Source organism: Triturus cristatus, chromosome 3_2 (genome assembly GCF_964204655.1).
Source record: "Triturus cristatus chromosome 3_2, aTriCri1.1, whole genome shotgun sequence".
NCBI classification, from domain to species: domain Eukaryota; kingdom Metazoa; phylum Chordata; class Amphibia; order Caudata; family Salamandridae; genus Triturus; species Triturus cristatus.
The window spans coordinates 698,308,281-698,329,079 of NC_140584.1; the positions used below are offsets into that span (position 1 = coordinate 698,308,281).

At 45.5% G+C, this 20,799-nt stretch overlaps 1 protein-coding gene across 5 annotated transcripts in view; it reads left to right on the forward strand.

Annotated features, from left to right (window-relative positions):
• The window catches only part of HECW2 (HECT, C2 and WW domain containing E3 ubiquitin protein ligase 2), a 1,572,445-nt gene that overhangs the window by 1,105,679 nt on the left and 445,967 nt on the right, over positions 1 to 20,799 (forward strand). The gene's annotated exons all lie outside the window — the stretch shown is intronic.

The window sequence follows — 20,799 nt, forward strand, 5'->3', positions numbered from 1 at the left end:
ATCCAGGTTTCCTTTTGTGGGTGTACCTCTAAATGCTTTACGGTTTAAATTGCACTTAGGTATTCTCACTATTTCATCGCCAGAGTTTCAACATGCAACAAGCAGTGTTACATACGCTCCCCTTTTTATACTCTCCAGGAGTCCTTCCTGTAGAATTGGAACTATGGTTGGAGGGGTTTGTTCTTATATGAAAGCCAAAACTTGCGTTGTTACGGCACTCCATGGGTACGAAGGGAGGAGTCTTTAAGCATAACGATGGTTGTTGTGTGTGATGAGGATAATGAGGTTGATGAGTATGCCTCAGCATCAGAATGTTGAATATTAGGTTCAAGGAAAAACAGAATGTTATAGTGGAAAGGCATACATTTTATGTGAGGAAACAAATACCAGGGGAATCAGTAGAAAACTTTGTGAGTGACTTGAAATTTTGGCTTCACCTTGTGAGTATAAGGCCCTCGAGGATGAAATGTTAAAGTATCAACTTGTGGAGAAAAGTAATAGCATGAAAATTCTGGAAAAGCTGTTGAACACTGAAACTTTAACATTGGACAGGGCTTTTCAGATAGCCAAGAGTGTAGACACTACAGCTGTGTATATGGAGCAAATGACTATAGAATCCGAGGTCCAATCGGTGGGTTTGGATGCTGCTGTCAAGTAAAAGGAGTGAAGGGTGGTTTCCAAACCAAAGTTTTTAGAATGTTATAGAAGTGGCAGTAGAAATAATTTGGGGAATGCCACTACATGTGCTGCTGCGGACAAACGTGCCAAATGTAAAGAAGTTTGATAATATTGAGTTAAAGAAGTCTCTAATCAGACCTGTAGTGTATGGGGGTAAACATGTGGAAGTGCTGTGGATGTAAAAAGCTAACCTGGAAGATGCTTCAGATTTGGGTAGCGTTGTCATCAAAGACGAAATCTTGTTAATGACCGATGCCAGCTCAAAAGTCTTGAGGGCACTTTTAATACAGAGACCAGGCGGGCAGGGCAGAACGATTTTGTTTCTCTCTAGAGGTTTAAGAGAAGCTGAGCCGAATTACTTTTGTGGAGAAAGAGGCTTTAGGAGTATATTAGGTGGGGAGGAAGCTCAGGAACTTTCTCTGGGGCACAAGATTGTGATCAGTTTTGATTAAATCATTCAACAAGTGGCGTGTATTCTAAGTAGAAAATGGTCTGATGTGGGCTTTGAAGAAGTGAAAATGGGTATGAGAGCAATGAAAAGAAGGATCAGGCAAATGTTGTGTTGGCTTGGCATGGACCAATCTGTGGAGCACTTTGTGAGGGAGTGTGTGGCGTGTGCTGTGAGTTACAAAGCACAGGTGACTTTTCTCAGTTCTGTGAATGCTATACCCATTCCGGAAAAACCATGGTCCAAATTGGGTTTGGACATTTTTGGTTCTATGCATGTGTTGTGTGAGAAGTGCAGATACGGTCTCTTGTTGGTCGATTATGGAACTGGATGGTTGGAGGTGAAATGTGTAAAAACGTCCAGCCCTGAGTAAGTGGCTACATTTTTGCAGCTATACTATTCCATCTTTTTCTACAGTTTACAGGGTTTCTTTTTGGTGTCTCTAGTGCATACATTAACTTAATGTATCTCTGATTTAGTGTATGTTTTGCACACAAAGAGGCAGCTTTCGTCATTTGTGGAAGGAAGTACACCCTCTGAAACAAAGTTATTTAAAATATTCAGAGCCCTGTCTTATTCCACAGGCCCGTGGATGAAGAAGTGAGGAATAATAATGGTCTAGAAGTTCCAGATTCATGTTACCTCACCTACTGCAATTACACAGGATTTGATCATAGCATAGTGGTGATAAATGTCTGAATCTGTATTTATTGCTACATTTGCTCCAAATAACATGTTTTATTGGAGGAAGAATTTATGTGTATCCAATACACCCTTGCAGCTATATTAGATTTCCTAGACGTTTTCATAAATACACCTGTTCCTGTCTAATAAACAAAACAAGGCAAAAATGGAAGCGCAAGCCATCATGTGAAATACAGACTAGGGAGAAATGGTGTTAGACCCTGCTTCTTTTGGGGTGGTCCCCCCCCCCCCCTTGGTGTTAGGACTCTGGGCACTTTAAGTACATGTGCTCTATGTCTAAAATGTAACAACATTTGGTTGCTTCATGATTGGCGTATTTGATTTTCTAATAAGTCCCCAGTACTGTGCACTAGTGTGCCCAGGGCCTGTAAATTAAATGCTACTAGTGGGCCTGCAGCACGGATTTTGCCACCCACATGAGTTGACCTTCAAACCTGTCTCAGGCCTACCACCGCAGAGCCTGTGTGTACAGTTTTAAACTGCCATGTCCATCTGGCAAGTACACCCACTGGCCAGGCCCAAACCTTACCTTTTTTTGCATGTAAGGCACCCCCAAGATAGGCCCTAGTTAGCCCCCCGGTGCAGGTTGCAGTGTATTTAAAAGGTAGTACATGTTTTAAGTTTTACACGTCCTAGTGTGAAAAGTCACAAAATTCGTTTTTCCTTACAGCAAAGCCTATTTCTCCCATAAATTCGCAAGCTGCCTTGTAACACTCTTCAAGTGTATCGTCCAATTGGAAACAGGTAGAAATTTGGAGTTTGGTGTCTCTAATCTCACAATATAAAAACATATATTTTAGTGAAGTTGGTTTATAAGTTGCAGGTCTGAGAATGACACTTTTAGAAAGTTGTCATTTTCTTACTTATCCATTCTGTGTCTGTGCCTGTCCCTAGAATACACATGTGGGATAGATGACAGTTGGGATTCATGAATTCACTCTAGACAATCACACGCGAAGGGAGCTGAGGTGTGCCCTTCGTTTCCTGATGACCCATCACCAGGCTGATGGGTCCTCCTAAGCTAGAGTGGCAGGAGGAGCTGACACTTGTACCTGAATAGGTCTGTGCCGGTCCCCTCACAGAGAGCTGCCTCCCCACCCCCATAGTGTTTCTGTAGCCAGCACCAGGAAGGGCAGGGTCTTGTGTAATACAAAGACTTTTCTTTGAAGTCTCCCAACTTCAAAGGCTAAAATGGGTATAAGTACAGGACCTCTAATACCATTGACTCTGAACACTCTGGACTGATGACATTCTACCAAGAAGAAGAGCTGTTGTGCTGCCAGGAGGACTGCCACTTTGCTGCTTGCTTTGCTGTATTGGCCTGCTGCTTCTGTTTTGGGAGTGAGAGAACTGGACTTTGCTTTCTAGATCCTGCTTTCTAAGGTTCTCTAAGGGCTTGAGTTGAGCTCGCCTCCTGTTGGAAGCCACAAAGTCATCAAAGACTTCACCTACAGCACCAGGGCTTTCCTGGTGAAAGCCCTACTGTGTCAAGTGGTGCCAAATCCAGTTCCTTGGCCCTTGAAAGTGAGTTCACTACCCTGAACCAGTCTATCAACTTAGAGTGTGACTTCGTAGCCGGTGGTATTCATCAACACCATACCGATGCCTGCACTAAAGCTGTGGTCTCTGTTCAGTGCAACAACTACAATTTGCAACGCCACCGCATCACCTCTGAAGATCCACCACAGCGTGAGCCTGGAGCACCGAGTCACCGAAGTCCGTGATGCCTGACTCTGCAGCAGCACCTGTGGTCCCATGGTGTGACATCAACACCGTTAAGTTGATGCCTTATTGCATGACCCTCGACGCTTCATTGACCCCCACCACCAGCAAAACTGTTGCCTCGCCTCCAACACCGCATCTCCTCCCCTGTGCCTTGCAAGGTCCTGGGCATTCTTGATGTGCTAACGACCTGCACCAACAGTAAGGAACCGACGCCGGCCTCAGTGATGTCTCACCTCCCCGGCGCTTTGTAAGGTCTTTGTTTTGTCAATGTTTCCAAAGTACTGTAACCGGGGGTCTGTACTACTCTGTAGCCAACCCATGCTCCATTGTGGTCAGCCCCGAACTTTGAGATAATACTTCGTCAAGCACGTCATTATAGGTCCAGCCGGAGCTTTTAAACTTAAAGAGATCCGTTTTTTATTTGTGTAGGTTTGATTTTTGACGTTTTTGGTCTTGTTTTAATCAGATATATATTGACTTTTTTGGTGTTTTCACTGTGTGACTGTGTGTGTGTGCACAATTACTTTACTGTTAGACCCGGGATCCCTCGTTGGCTGAGGTAGGTACCCGCGTTCCAACATCAGGGAAAGGAAGGTTACCCTCTGAGATAGCCCTTCTCACCCCCTCAGTAGCTTGGCATAAGCAGCCAGGCTTATCTTCAAGGCAAATGTGTAAATTACTTGCGACCACACTCACAGCAACCCAATGATGACACCACAAATAGACTCCACGCAAGTTTTATAAAAATGAATATAAATTTTATATAAAAAGATATACGATAAGACCACACAATATAAATCCAACATATGAATATGTGTACTAATTCTCCTGGCCGGTTGTTAGGCCAGCCAGCCCGTGTAAGTTCTGGCGATATTAATGAAAACTTCTAAACATTTGACTGTAATCCTAACACCATGTTATGCACTTCGTAATGCTAGATTCAGAAACTTTTGCAATGTAAAAATAATGCAAGGCGTAATGCATCAATCAGACACTCTGCAATGTAAAAAGAATGCAATGCGTAATGGAACAATCAGGCACTTTGCAAGGTAAGAATAATGCAATGAGTAATACAACCACCAGATACGTCGGTATGCAGAAATAAGACAATGCGTAATGCACTAATCAGGTAGTTCGTTATGCAGGAATAATGCAATGCGTAATACGCTAATCAGGTAGTTCGTTATGCAAAAACAATGCAATGCGTCATACGACAATCAGGTAGTTCGGTATGCAGAAATAATGCCATGCGTCATACACTAATCAGGTAGTTCGTTATGCAGGAATAATGCAATGAGTAATACTCAAATCAGGTACTCCGTTATACAGAAATGATGCAACGTGTAATAAGACAGTCAAGTACTCCGTTATGCAGAAATGGAATAATGCGTAATACACTCGGGCACCGATCACGGTGCCTTAGACGGTCTCTCCGCAACTCCTTCTGACTTGCAGTAAGCCTCTCAACAGTTGCCCCCAACATGGGTATGGTGTTTCAAAAAGTGCAGCTCCGCACTCCAGCCCCGGTACTGCCACTCCCTTGGCAATAAAGACCGTGATACGAGCCAAAGCAGAGGCTTGCGCTGCTGGAATGAGAGAGAGGCCGAGAGCGTCTCCCTCCGAGCCCGCGCCAGCCCCAGGGGCCGACACATATTAGTTGGGGGGCGTGAACTCACTCTCCTCTCCTCATTCAGCGGTTGGGCCTCAAATGCAATCTTTGTGAATTGGCAGCGGCGAGCTCGGGCCGGCCGCTCAGCTCCTCCGGGGCTGCCGGTCCGGGCCGCTACTGTTACGAAGATCTCAGGCTGCCACAGGGCACACGCACACAGCGTCGCTGAGACTTCCTTGAGTTTCGGGTGCACGATCGCTGAGCACTCCACACGAAGGTCTCTGGCATCACGAAGATTACGTGCACAGCATCGCTGAGACTCACATTTACTCCGGATGCACGATAACAAGGCAAATCCTCGCGAAGGTCTCACGGTGCACCAAGCACACGCACACAGCGTCAGTGAGACTCACTTGGACTCCGGTGCACATGATAACAAGGCGAATCCTCACGAAGGTCTCACGGGGCACAAAGCACATGCACACAGCGTCAGTGAGACTCACTTGGACTCCGGTGCACATGATAACAAGGCGAATCCTCACGAAGGTCTCACGGGGCACAAAGCACACGCACACAGCATCGATGAGACTCACTTGGATTCCAGTGCACACGATAACAAGGCAAATCCTCACGAAGGTCTCAAAAGAGCACAAAGCACACGCACACAGCATCGATGAGACTCACTTGGATTCCGGTGCACACGATAACTGGGCAATTCGCACAAAGGAGTTCAGGCTGCAAAAAGCACACGCACACCGCGTCGCTGATCCTTGCTTGGATCCAGGTGCCCCCGATCACAGGGCACACCTTACGAGGTACTCAGATTGCAACAAGCACGCACACACAGCGCCACTGAGACTCTCTTGGAAACTTTTGTGTTCCTGTGTTTCCGCAACAGGGAGCCAGCTCACCTCGGGCCCTTGGAGATAAGTTACTTCAGGACACAGCACAGCAAAGTCCTTTCAAGAAGGGGGACACAGCACACAGCAAAGTCCCTTTAGCTTTTCCTTGGTTAAAACAGCAAACTGCAGGCCAGCCCCAGAACACACAGCAAGGGCCAGTCCTATCCTTCAGTCTTTTCAGTTGTTTCTTCTTTGGCAAAGGTCCTCTTGACCACGAAGTAGCTTCAGTCTTGTACACACTTGATCAAGCCATCATTCCAAAGTTCAGGGGCTTCAGCTCTCATAGTATTACCCCTCAATGGCTTTGAAGTCTTTATGTTCAGGGGGCACTGACACATGTTCAAACCTGTTCTGGGTGCCTCCCTGCCAGTGACACCTTCTTCCTTTGACTAGTGGTGGTCTGGATTCTCAATTACTCAGCAGGAGATGGGACAATTGTTTTATAGCAGCAACCCAGGCCTCTTCACCTCTAGGGGCTACTCATCCCCCTACACTTCAGATGCAAGTCAGCCTGTTGCTGTCTCACCTCCTCCAGTGGGTCAAGACATTCCCCAGATCCTATCGCTTTCAAATCCAGACAGTCAATCCACAGCCAGACACACAGAAATGTTAAGAGCACAAAAACTCAGCCACTCCTAAAAGAGGGGCTTCTAAATACACAATGCAAAAACCACCTTCATAAAAAGATGTGATATTACATTGTGAGGCATACTAAACCTCACCTTTCCATCTTAAGCCTTTGGGAAGATAGGCTGGAAAACATATTACACTGCCATCCCATTCTCTCCTATGGGCAAGATGGCCTTTCAACACTGAAAAACGAAATAGAGATTATTTCACTGTCTGGACATGACACACACCTTAGTACATGTCCTACCTTTCACATGCACTGCACCCTGCCCAGGGGGTACCCTAGACCTACCATAGGGGTGTCTGATGTGGATACAAAGGAAAGGGTAAGGTCTGGCAAGGGAGTGCACTTGTCAGACAACATGGCAGTTTTACCAACCTCGCACAGGCACTGCAATGGCAGTCCTGAGTTCCCTTTTTAAAAGCTACTTGTGTGGGTGGCACAATTCGTGCTGCAGGCCCACTAGTAGCATTTGCATTACCAGCCCTGGCACACATAGTGCCTTTTACTAGGGACTTTACTAGTAAGGCAAACATACCAATCATGGACAACCAATTACCATTATACTTTATACACGGAGCACTTGCACTTTGACACTGTTTGGCAGTGGCAAAGTGTCCAAAGCATCTAAGTTGGCAACTCAATGTCAGAAAAAAAGGTCTGGGGGGGGGAAGCAAAACGTTTAGGGACTTTAGACAAAAAGGGCCAAGTCCTACATTTACACATTGCCTCTTAAGTATAGCCTGACTGCTCTGAGCAAAGCTACCCGAGGTCGAGCACAGGTAAACTTTTAGTGGGTACTACACTTACCCTGACTAGAATTGTGGGTCCCTACTTGGACAAGGTGCAAATCTCTGCCAACAAGCGACCCCGATTCTTACAGTTGGGCTATACCTCTATTCCCATTTAGACCAATTGCACTGCATTTCTATAAGGCGATCATGCCAGATTACAAGCTCAATTATTCCAACATGAGTTGCTTTTCTCGGTTGGTCATCGGTGCTTTTATGGTAGGCGTATCCCATATTTGTAAGAGCGTGCTTAAAATCGAGTTGTTTTGAATGTTGCTATTCGCCATAGACACCATCAGCAAACAGATACCGTAATTAAAACCTGCTCACAGGTAGTGTGCCTTCTGAAGAGATAGATTTTGATCGTAAAATACGCGTCTGGTTAAGCAGACAGTGCAGCTTTTATTTTGAGCCAGCGTCATATTGGAAGCTGAGTAAATTCAGGAACATTTGTTGCCTGTTTGGCAGCTCGTCCTGTGGGGAGGATAACATAGCATTGCATTCACCTGTCCCAATGCTGCCTATCTCAGTCTGTGAACACCCATTTGATGTTGGCAGTGCTGTTTTTTCCATCACAAACTGAGTTTGATGACTTCAAAGAGGGTGAAATTGCTTTCTGCACGTGAGTGTAATTTTGTTTTCTTTGCAAGGAAAATGAGACATTAAATGTTGAGAGCATGACAGGAAAAATGCTAACTGCTGCATGAGTCATGAATGTGTGGTTCATGCAGTCAGCTAATTAGAAATGTTATGCTGATGAGGCCTCCTTTGAAATGCACATCTTGCTCTGATCATTTGTGAGCATCACGACTGCATGTCAGAAGTATTGCTTGAAATCCTGCCGTTGCTATTTTAGCCAGACATTTTTAATTTGAGTTCGTATTTTGTTAAGAACGGACTAGAATAGGATCTGTGATTACAAAGAATGCCTATACATTGTTAGTTTCCTCAGTGAGTCTTGGTAAGGAGTGAACTCTTGAAATACTGTGCTAATTTATGTAAAATGTAATGTCATTTTTGCAGAGCGCTCAAGATTTCTTGGTCTCTGTGTGAGTAGCTTGCCCGGTCCAGGTTTTTGATGTACCCACTTGGATGTATTTCCCTTATTTTATAATGATACTGCCTGGGCTTTAGGTCCTACAATTCCAGGAAAAAAATGCACTGAGTGAACTACTTCTGCATGCACCTGTGAAACAGGTTAAAGTTATAATTTCTGTGACCAGATACTCTGTAAGTAGCGACTGATGCGACTGATGCGACTTTGCTTTGCTTCAGTGGTATCCCACAACAGCCTCATCAGCTGTCTAGCTGAAAAATGCATTGCAATTTGAGAATAAGGCAAGTGGACATTTATTACAGTGATTTTTGCAAGTTTCCATCATTGTGAGGTTGGCCTCCTCCGAGGCTTCTAGTTTCTATACTTAAGCAGTAATAGACTGGAACAGAAAATAGGCCCAGACACCAAAAAAACCAAATTGTCCGCATACAAAAAATAATGGCTCACATTGGCAAAACCTGACAGCTTGGAACTTTGTGACATATCTTCTTAGTGGTCTTCGAGGGGCACTGGAGTGTTTTATAATACTGGGACATGGAAGAGTGAAATGTATTATGTTTCCTCGTTATCAGAAATATAACACCATATCCCTGTGGCAGGACAGACAGACCAACAACACAATGTACCATTAGAAGGGCAGGAATCTTCTAATGGTACATTGTGTTGCTGGTCTGTTGAATTTTTGTGCAGTGCGTATTGTGAACCCTAATAAACAGCATTACCTGCGTGTGAATGTTTTTGTATAGTGCATGTTATGGATCCTATTAAGAAGCAGGACTCCTATATCAATTTCAGGTTTGTTCCCAGCTCAATAAAATGTCACATTAAATTCGGAAGTTATTATGCCTACTATGCAAGTACCAAGAGACATTTTAGTTTGTAGCATGCACTGTACTAATAGGCTCACCTATATCGCTTTAAACATCGCCATAATCTTATATTTATTTATTTACAGTGCTTTTCCATATAGCTTCTTCGCTGATTGGTGTTAGAGCGCTGTTCTGTATAACTGCATTTTGGGAGGAGAGAACCCACTAATTAACAACCAATCTTCATTGTTTGGGGAAATTTTAATTGCAAAATAGGCGATTGTGGAAATGATTCACAATAAAATACAGAGAAAAAGTTCACTTTTGGAATTCCATCTATTTATCATGAATTACCCAAAATTGATGGAAGAGGCGAAAGATTGCAAACATTTAGCAGAAGGCCTCATCTCAAACCTCGTATGAAAATGCAAACATTCGAACCACGAAATATAATGTAAGTGGGGCCCAGTCACTGACAACATCCTTGTTAAATATGAGGATTAGACTAGATTCGAAAATCCTAAAATCGTATGGATAGGGGAAAGCGCCCACAATGTACTATTGATTGACATTAAGGGGAGGGCGTTGCTTGCCGCCTAACATGGTGGCTGAGAGGTGATTTAGCTCCAGGAGTTGGCCCGCTCAATCTGCTGCAATTTGCAGTAAACCAGTATGCCTCATCCTCTCCTGTCCTGCAGAGACGCCATTGTCCTCTACATGATGACAGAGCAGTACTGGGGCCCTGTGCTGGGTGGGAGCTATGAGCAAAGCGCCCTGTGGACCAGGAAGCAGCAGGCTGCATGGCCGGCGAGAGAGGAAGCAGATTTCCTATTGGGGCCTGGTGGCGATGTAGTGAGAGCCCTGGGCCCAGAGGCAAGTCCCCCTACTCCCACTCACTAGAGGGGGAGGTGGGGATTGGGGCGCCTGCCCACACTGATGCCCACACTAGTGGGCTCCCTCCAGAACAGAAACCAGCTGTGGGGGGTGGGGATTCATAACTGGGAGGGGATGCCTCCCCCACGAGGGAGGCCCTGAAACTGCCTGGCGGTTTGTGGGTCAGGAGACCGCATCTGTCAGGCCCTGCCAATGGCCCTGCCCTGCGGCATGGTCTCTTGTGCCGCACAAAAAGAGAGGACTTTCCCTGGCTGCTTGTGCTGCACCAGGACCCTGGGAGATAGGTGGGACAGCTTTGGACTCTGTAGGGGGCACACCGCACTCCACCTGAGCTTGGCTCCTGCCGTCAGTTGTGAACATCTGTGGCTGCTCATGCCACCCCGGTGTGACCACTGTTCCTCCCTCCCCTACCCCCCAGAGGGCCAGGCGGGCCTAGACACTTGACCACCACATATCCTAAAGTAGGTAGAACTCACTGTGGGTCAGTAGGATCAGAAGCCGCCCCCCACGCCCAGTCATCCCACCATCTCACTGGAGTTGGGAGTCGTAGCCCCACAATGGGAAAAAACAGATCACAAAAACCCCTGGCCCCCAACAACAGGACTGCCGCCTGGGGCTCAGCTAACCTGGCTGGCTCATCGACAGCTTTGCGGCCATCGGAAACTCCGGTGAGCTCAAGTGACTCAGACCAAATTGTAACATGAATTGGAGAGTTTTGGCGGCCCTTGTGGCGAAAGTGGACACGTTGACTATCAATCTCAAATTCTGTGAATGACCATAAGAAGCTGAGTGATAGAATATGTCAAGCTGAAACGAAACTTGAACCCCAGTCAAAAGCTACCACTATATAACTTCAAACTCTTGTGGAGCATCTGTGGCGACTAGAAACCAAGCGGAGGACGCCGAAGGGATGGGTGGGACATAATCATTTCTGTATTGTGTGCCTTCCTGAAAACTCTGAGAGCCCCAACACCCTCTTTATTGAACAATGGCTCCAAAAACAAGTGTGCCCTCACCGCCTTTCCCCATGTTCACAGTGGAAATAGCCCATTGATTACCGGCCCAACCCCCCAGTCGGACGCACCCAGAGGCCGATAGTAGCAAAATTTCTGAATTACATAAGCCTGGACCATATCCTCAGAGCTGCCCGGAAATGGGCTCATTTTTGGTGGATAACTCAACTGTACTAATTTTCTCTGACTTTACACTAACGGCACAATTTCAGAGGGCTTCATTCTTGTTAGTCAAGAAACGCTTTCTTGGGCCTAACTTACACCTTACTCTTCCTGACAAAGCTAAAAGTGTTTCTAGACTAAAAAAACACACTTTTTTCACATCACAGGAAGAAGCATGGGCATGGATCGATCAGCAGCCTTGTGAACCCGGGAGCACAGGGAACTCCCAAAACAGTCCCAGGGATGGAGGATGGTTGGCGCAACTCAGACATGCCGGAAGCAGGAGATCCGAGCCACATACTGTGGCCCCGACCCCACAGCAAATCTGAGAAGACTGGAGCTTGGCGGTGGCAGGGGTGATTCGGACCAGGCAATCCTCTCTGGAATCTGCGGAGTCCATTGCAGAGTCGTCAAGCTCTGATCTGAGCGACACACCCAATATACAGCCAGATGTGACTTCACAAACAGCAGATGACCTCATGTAAGACTCTTATCTCATCCCCAAGCAGTGCTACAAAATCTCCAAATATAAAGGGCCGACCATCCACCCAACAGAGCCTTGCCCCCATGCCGCATTCAGCCAGCGTTATGCACAAACCATGTTGCATACTACAAAACCGCTCTCAGTGAAGTGGATAGTTTTTCAGTTACTGTTATGATCATGCACAGGTTTTCTTCCAGACCAGGAGTCATTGTTGAATTAGAATTTATGCCCACCTGGATGGAGTGCTCTAATGAGGCCCTTGAACCACAAGTCGAAGATGCCAAGCCTACAGGGGACTTTCGGGCCCGGAGCCAGGGCTAAGGCCCATCTCTCTGTCTTACACGGATCATGATGACAAACCCGGGTGAATATATAGCCCTCGTAGAATGTGAGGGTGCTGGATACCATGGCAGGCACTAACAAGTCCAGGCACAGCTGAGAAGATGCAATGCCCAAATTGTGTTCTTGCAGGAGACCTATTTGCTGGTGTAGGAAGTCAGTAAACTACAGTGCAGGTGGCACGGTCAACAGTATTACACAGCATACTCCACCTTTGCTAGTGGAGCAATGATATGGATAAAGCTAACTGTGCCATTCCATGCAGAGGATATAAAGTAGATCCCCATGGCTGTTAAGTGGTGTTGCAAGGCTGACTGTACGGCACCCCATTGGTCTTGGGCAGTATCTTTTTCCCCAACATTGATCAGCCTGCCTTTCTAGTGGCCCTTTTGCAGAAACTGACGAATTGGGTGGGCCTGCCTTGGTTACTGGGAGGCAATTTTAACTCCGTCCTAGGCATAGCACTTGGCTGCTCCCCCCCTTCACTGCTCGGAACCCCACCCACCCACAATGCCAAAGCCTTACAGACAGCCGCGGCCCGTGCAGGTAAGAGCAGTGGGGCATGGTGTGGAGGTATTTCAACAGACGACAACATGGGAAAATATATTATTTATTTAATTTGTCTTATTCATCATTCGTCGAAATCCCCCCTACCTCCCCACCGCTCTTACCTGCACGGGCCGTGGCTGCTTTCAGAACTGTGTACAGGATTGGTCATTAACAAACTTCTGGGGAATTCGGCACCCAGGAATGAAGACTTATTCATTCTTTTCTCCCCCACATGAGTTGCATGCCTTCCTAGACTACATCTTTGGCCCACCTGCTGACCAGGGAGGGTGATCCATGCTACTTACCTGGGGAAAACACTTCAAAGTATAATTTCGCTGGGGACAAATACCGACTGAACTGAAGAGTTCAACCACTGTGGCTGGTAGATCCGGTCATAAGAGGCACCTTGCATGAAGCGTCCATAGATATTCCTGTACTAACGATGGTATAGCCTCGTCCCCCTTGGTTGAATGGGAAGCATTCAAATTTGTGATCAGCGGGGTTTGTTTCAACGCCACAAAGGGCAACTTGAGGCATGCTCTAAACGGAACTGAAATCCATGGAGGAATCCCTCCTGCCCCTGGAGCGTGCGTCTGTGGGCAAGCCCTCAGTAAAGCCAAGGCTGTGGGAAGCATGCAAAAATCAGGCCGCCGTAATGGAACTCCCCCAATGCCTAGACTATTACTCTTATACATCGTGTGCTCGCATGCTGAAGGTGACAAAGAAGGCCATCTGCCGATATGGCTAATCAGACTGCAGTAGACTGGCTCGCCCTTAATATTTATAATCACAAGCGAGGGAAGAGAGGTCAATACAAAAGCAGACAAAGTGTTCCAGCAGTACTATCGAGCTATAGACTGATTACGCACCAATGGCAGCGGAGGCCACGGAAGCTTTCCTACCAGAACAGAGATTCTCTACCCTGCCTGGGACTCTGTGGGAGAGTCTAATAGCGCAGATTATGGAGCAAGAAATAAGGGAAGCTATCCGGAAAATGCCAACAGGCAAGGCACTGGGGTCAGATGGTTTTCTGGCAGACTATTACCCAGACTTCTTAGCAGGTCTAGTGCCCAAGCTGGAGAAAATATATGAGGCAGCGGTTGCAGCAGGTAGCCTCTCATTATGACCAATGAGGCCATAGTGGCGCCATTCCTAATACCGAGGCAATCGCCAGCTGAGCCCTTCTATATTGCCCCATCTCTATCCTAAATACAGATTCCAAAATACTGAGCAAAATTCTCACTTGGAGATTTCTCCCACTTCTCCCCCTGATGATTCATAGCAAACTGATTTATCCTGGGGAGGAACACTTCTCTCAATATTAGGAGCTTGTATCAAGTCATAGAGAGGTCCCCCTAGTAATGGCCTAGGATGCCATATTCTATCTTTAGACCTTAAGCAGGTGTTCGATACGCTCAGATGGCCGTACCCATTGAAAATACTGGATCACTTCAAACTCACCCACTTGCTGTTCAGATAGATTAGGCTCTTGTACAATCAGTCCACGGCCAGCGCAAAACCTGGCAAGCATATTTCAGCAGCGTATACAATAGCGAGGGCTACAGGACAAGGTAACCCCTATCATCCTTCCTACACGTTGATCCTTGCTATCCTTGGGCAGAAAAAAGCAGCACATGTGGTTATCAAATGTGCCAGACGGGCCAGCAAATTGTTGAGTAAACAAATAAGAAGACACCATTGGGTATACATGGATATCTCTACAAAATGCTGCACACAAAGATCTGCAGTGTTTCTAGAGCAAAATTGAGGAGAGCCTCAGAATAAAAAGAAATGTGCTTAAGGCCAGTATCACAGAAGACACCTGGATACAGCACTTCTCTCAGTAAAACACAGAACCTTTCCTCCTCTAAGGAAACGAGCAGAGCTAAAGATAAGGCAGAGAGAAGCAACTTGTTTGAAAGAATCTTTACGAAGATTAAGATAATTTCAGGAATAAATTTATTGGCAAAGGGAAAGCGCTGAGGCCAAACATAATATCTTTTGAGACAAACAAAACAAAATAAAATAAACAAAACAAAATAAAGACTGGTGTCAACCGATTCTAATCAAAGCATTCATAGAAACTGCCACATAAAATACATGCCCTGTATCTTGGCAGAACAGTATTATAGTACCTCTGTACAAAAAGTATCCCAAAAGCAAACCAAAATCATATAGTCCAATTAGCCTAATAGACATCGATTGAAAACTTGTAAATTAATACTCAAAAACATAAAATACTAACTCTGCTGTCTACGATAGCTTTTTAGACATTATTCACAAATACAGTACAGCAACAAAATGCCAATCTACATAGCATACATGGCCTTTATTGCAGCCTTTGACCTAATACTCAGGCATAGGGGTTAGAACCTGATGCAAGGGAAAGCTTACCAAATTCTTATTTCTCCTAAATTATCACCCTCTTGTTAACTAAACCTTTTGGTCCTCCATTGGATCTTTTTGTTGAGCTAACAGGGACTTACAGCCTCATGCATCAAGCCAAAATCCAGTCGGTAAAATACCGATTCGCTAATAGCTCCCGGTATTGAGTTAAAAATACCCAATCCCAATGCATCAACCCAAAAGCAAAAATCGCTATTTAAGGAATCCTTAAATAGCGATTCCTTAAATAGCGATAGCATTTAAGGAATCCCAAATTGAGATTCCTTAATTTAAGGAATCTCAATTTGGGATTCCTTAAATGCAATGCATGAAAGTTAAAAAATTAGCGAATTCGCTAATAGGGGGAGCAAATTACCATGAAGATGAACTGCATGGTAATTTGCTAAAAGTTTGAAAAATGCACTTTAGTGCATTTTTCAAAGTTTCATGTTGCGCACACACATGCCCTTAGAGCATGTGTGTGTGCAACATATGTGCACATATCAATTTCAGGGGGGCCTGGAGGCCCATAGGAATGATTGGGATGGCATTCCTTAATTGCTACTCGCAATTTGCTAGTAGCAATTAAGGAAAGTTAAGGAATCGCTATTTGAATAGCGATTCATACATACATAGCCTTTTGCTATTCCTTATTAGCGAATCCTTATTTTTCGCTAATAAGGAATCGCAAATGCCAATGTTGATGCATATGCCCCTTAGATATTTGGAGAACGTGAAGCAGTTTCCTTATGAGGACCTGGTGTGAGAAGTTGGCCTGGTATATGCTGTCTACTAATTATAGTGGGCACCCTGTACCAGTCCAAACAACCCCTTATTGATGATAGGTTAAAGACAACCTTTATTGAAAGCTATCCTAGTGTTAGCTATGGAGAGCAGCCTTCAGGCTAAGTCTTGAAGGAATGTAAAGCAGCTTGTATTACCAGTCTATAATCTCTTGAATGGCTAAATGAAAGGCAACCCCACCAGGTATATATATAAAATATATGTATTTATTTCTAAACACACCCTCCTAGACTCTTTATGAGGCTGGAGGTCAAAACCCATAAGTTACACTTCAAATATTACAGTAAAATAGCACAAATACACGTCAGGCCCTAGGGGCGAGCCAAACCATATACTAAAATAGTGAACACAGCCGCGAGCTCCTGTTAGCTTCAATGGGAAAAGTCGTGGTTAGATTTGTAAAGATTAGGGACACCTAGAAACGAGTCAGGACCAAACCTTTTGGGACTTAGAAAGTTCTAGGGTCAACACCCACGGGAGCACCGGAGTACTCGAGTTACCTCACCCTGGGAAGCCGGGTGTATAGGTGTCAAATGGTGGTGGGTCGCGTCGTCAATTTCAATGGGAGCTGGCAAAGAAATGCTGCTGCCGGTAAGATGCGAAATGTCTGAAGAGATCCAAGCCTGGATCAAAGTCGAGAAAGCAGAGGGGACAGAGTCTGGGTCACTAGCCAGTGACCAGGAGGACGTTGGGAGGATGCCCACCGATGTCGGGTGATTTCAGGTGAAGAAGGTGAAGCTTGACTTTTCAGCCACGAGGACCAGGAGGCGTTGAGGATGACCAGGCGCTGGATTCAAGCTGTCCCACGAAGGATGTCGGGTGCTGCAGCATCGGCGCCCAAATTGGAAACAACAAGCCTTGGCAACAGCAACCCACGCAGAAAGGAGAAAGATGCTTCGGTGCAGACCAGCAAGTTCTGAGGGACGCACCACTTGGTAGGGTGTCAGGGCACGTCTTGAGCAACCAGGAAAGCCCAAGGAAAATCAAAGTTGCCTTCACAGGGACCCACCAGTCGACGGACCAGGGATCGTGAAGGAGCCTCAAGAGGAAATACAAAATGGGGGCCCGCGGGTCACTCGGGGTGACTAGGCTGACAATCTGCGGTGGATTCTCTGCTCGAGGTGGGGGCTACAAGTAACCCCAAGCACGACTTCACAAGACGTCGAGAAGTCAATGCACTTGCAAAAGTGCACGGTGACCAGGAGTTCCAGTTACATGCTACTCACGAGGGCTGCGGTCTCAGATTTACTGGGGACTCGGGTCAGCCTCTGAGATGTCTGGAAATCCTCTTCCTGGTCTGCAAATACTTCGAAGTCCGGTGGGAGCTTTGTGGGTGCAGACCGGCAAATTGCTTCGTTGGTGCCTGCCAAGCAGGGGAGTCACTCCTTGACCCCAAGGGAGATTTCTTCAGTCCTCTAGTCTTTAGAAGAGCATTGAAGTTCCAGGATTCAGCTTCAGAGTTTCGTCTAGGGATATCTAAAGTTCTGGTTACAGAGGTTCCTTACTTATACCTAAGGAAGGGGTTGGCCTAACTCTGGGGACCCACCTATGGGAGGGTTTGGAAAGAGGGGTGGCTACACCCATTTCCTTTGTCCAGTTTCGCGCCAGAGCAGGGGCTGGAAGCCCCTGAACCGGTTTGAGCTGGACTATGCACGGGGACACCAAATGTACCCCCAGTGCAGGACTTCAAAGCACTCTGAGAGTGCTCCCACCCAGGCCCAATACACATAAGTCTGCCTGGGAGGTGGTTACACCTCCCTGTGACAGGAAACCTATTGTCCAGGCCTCCCCTTCCGGAGTTTCGGTCAGCAGCAGGAGGCCAGACCTGGGGTCATATTCTCACATCAGGAATTGATCTGGAGGTATGATTCCAAGGTGTTTGACACCAAACACGACATGTTCCCGGTCAGCCAGTCCAAAGTTAGCATTAACCGTTTTAGGTATAATGCACTTAAGAGTATATGGTCAGGCTGCACCACTGACAACCCCGGAGAAGAGATTCCGAAGGCTGTAGAGGGGCTCAGCTCCTGCCTGGGCACCCTCTCACATATAACCAAGCTCTCTGCCTTCAGGATTGATAAGGCCTACCATAGGGGTGACTGATAGGTTACTATGTGCAGTGATAGGTGAGGTATAGTGAACCTATACCTCAGTAAGGAGTGCATGCACCACCTTACCCAGGATGCAGTAGCAGACCTGTGGTGTCATTTTGAAGGGCTTTCCAGGGGTGGCTCAATGCAAGCTTCAGCCCCTGGTAGGCCTCTGGGGTACCTATGCCCTGGATACATAGTATACCATATACTAGGGACTCACAAGGGTACCCCAGAATCCAATTTGGAGTGTACCTAAAGTACATGCAATAGATTTAGAGAGGAAGCAGCTAGGCTGGGACCCTCAATAGCAGGGTCCCAGCCAGACTAAAGCCGAAAAACAGTGCAACACCAACAAAAAGTGGGGGTAACCATGTGAAGCAGATCCTACTCTCTTATACCTGGAATAAAGAATTGCCAAACACATGCCAATTTCAAATACCTTTCTCATACACCAAAACACAAACCTTGGCAAAACTAAATATTGACCAAAAGAATGAGACAAAATATGTTAAAGATTACTCATAAAAAATCCTTTATCCAAAAACTCTATTTGAATGGACAGGTCATGAAATCGTATTGCAAATCAGGTTTAATAGCAGATAATTAGTACAAATAATCACACAATATAATGCAGATAAACAATGAACATTTGCTGATTGCCTAGAGAGAGAAAGAAACAAAAGGAAATTTTGAGTCTCGGTTGTCAAATTATACAAACCAAAATATGGCTGAGAGAAATAGTCCGTCTTCAGATTATGGAATTTGCCAAATCAGAAACTGCAGGGCAACATGCCGCAGAAGGAGTCAGTTAACCCTTAGGCCGAAAGGTTATTTACCTGCCCATCTTTACCAGCCGATAAAGTGCAGGTTCCGATTGCCAGTCAAGAAAGTTCCGTTCAAAGTTTTTTCACTGAGCACTGAGGGAAAATTAAGAGTCAATCCGACAGTATGCCAGGCAGGGAAAATGGAAATGATAGCCAGCCCGACTCCTCCTTCATGGGACAAATATACTTCCATAGGTTCATGGTTTACACCCACAAATTATCCTTTTTGTCAGTCCATAAGGTTTCCATTGGTCGCCCATAGTGGGCTGCTCATGGGTTGATCAATACTTCACAAAAAATCCGGAAGAAATAAGTAATTCTTTTGCAAATTCATTAGGTTTGTTAAATTCAATTTGTATTACATTTTCATCCCTTCCACGGAAGTAGGTGAAACTTCACTTTGCTCACAATCTACCCGTTCCCAAGCGCTCTCCCTGGGTTTGCAATAATATTGCTACATTTCTGTCAAAAGTGTTGCCTGACTATAAACAAATCCATTGTTACCCAAAACCGAATAGAAACTTCATGAAAAGTTCTCACAGTGTCCAAAGTGACTACTTCATACGATTTTACACTCAAACAGGAAAGAAATGCGTTTGAGGCCTACATGAAATTTTGCTGAATCATTTCTGCATTATGATTATTATAAATCACACATTAATTGACTATTTCAGTATCTTTTGATTGGTTTAATTACTATTCTTCTTTAAAGGTTACATGTTAATATTAGGCACTACTAAAAAAATAAAAATAAAAAGACTCTCTTTATTACATCATTTGCACATAATCGTTTTTTCAAAGCAAAATATTAACGTGTCACTCTGAAATACGTTTTCACTACATAACGTTATAGAAAGCGTACCTGGGACTGTCAATTTCCAACAACATTTAATAAAACACATATATTCAGACACTGGGAGAAAAATCAGTACCTGCCCTCAATGTTCTCTGCAAAATTGCACCCAGCCATGGAAACTACTTCTCACATAACGCTGATCGGGCTGTCTATGTTAAAGCAGGAAGCCAAATAGACATGGCGCAGAACTTAACATCGAAAATTGGGGCCATGAAATTAAAGTTCTGAAAGTCCCTGTTAATGTTACCTTCAAGCTTTCCTGTGGTGGCCCTAGAAACAGATGTCAGCTTTTCCTCAAGCCAGAGAATATACGAAATAAAGTATAGTTTGAAGAGGCTAAAAGCGCCGGGTAACAATCTAGCCATCTAAGCCTGGAGAGGACGCTTTAACCTTAATAGCAAATCAAACTCCGCAACTTGTTGAATCAAAGCAACCAAGAGGTTAGGCCTTGACATCTGTCCAGTCGATCCAGTCCTAAAGATTATATCAACAAAGCAGACGAGCAAAACAATCAACAAAAACATATGATACTAGAACTGGAAAGGACATTGAAAGCCCTTGAGACTTTATGGCCAATGGGCCAAGCTGCAGTTGCTGCTGCCAGCTATCATGAGTGTTGGGGTGGGTAAACCGCTCCTGGAACATACACTACTCACTACACACAAAATATGCATAACAATATATAAATATACATAACAAAAAGAAAAGAAAAAAGCCACTTACCTGACTGCACCTCTCACTACGGACCTGATTTTCGTCTTTCCTGCAGCACTTGATCAGCTGACTTGCTTAACTAATCATGACGCTCCTTTAGGCCCTTTAGGCCTGGGCCTGGTCTCCACCCAGCTGTCTAGAACAGCGAGGTGGAGAGCTTCAAAGTGCGCATGTCACTTTGGACGGCACGAGACAGCCGTCCAAAGTGATATACGCACTTTGGAACATCCAGCCTACCACTGTTTCTGTCCTCTGCTGCCAATCAGCAGTAGAGGATATGCTCCCTATGTCTCTGGGATCTGGGGAAGCTTGCTGGTACCGCGTGCA